We start from the raw sequence: 268 nt of genomic DNA on the forward strand, positions 1-268 counted from the left end.
ATGTAAATCCTCTTGATTCATTAAAAGTAAGAAATAAGAACTTATAACGGTGTGTCAATAATACAATGCAAATCAAGTCATTGATATATAAGAGTAGTTCATAACGATTCAAAAAATGTAAATCACAATAAGCGGTTTTATTTATAAAACAAAATTTAGCGTTTTAAATATCTATGTTTGGTGGAAGTTCACTTCTAGCCAAGCATTATGATATGTATATTGTGTCTGGATGTAGATGATATGAATAGTTTGTTCAGGGTTATGACAT

Source organism: Palaemon carinicauda, chromosome 2 (assembly GCF_036898095.1).
Source record: "Palaemon carinicauda isolate YSFRI2023 chromosome 2, ASM3689809v2, whole genome shotgun sequence".
Lineage (NCBI taxonomy): Eukaryota > Metazoa > Arthropoda > Malacostraca > Decapoda > Palaemonidae > Palaemon > Palaemon carinicauda.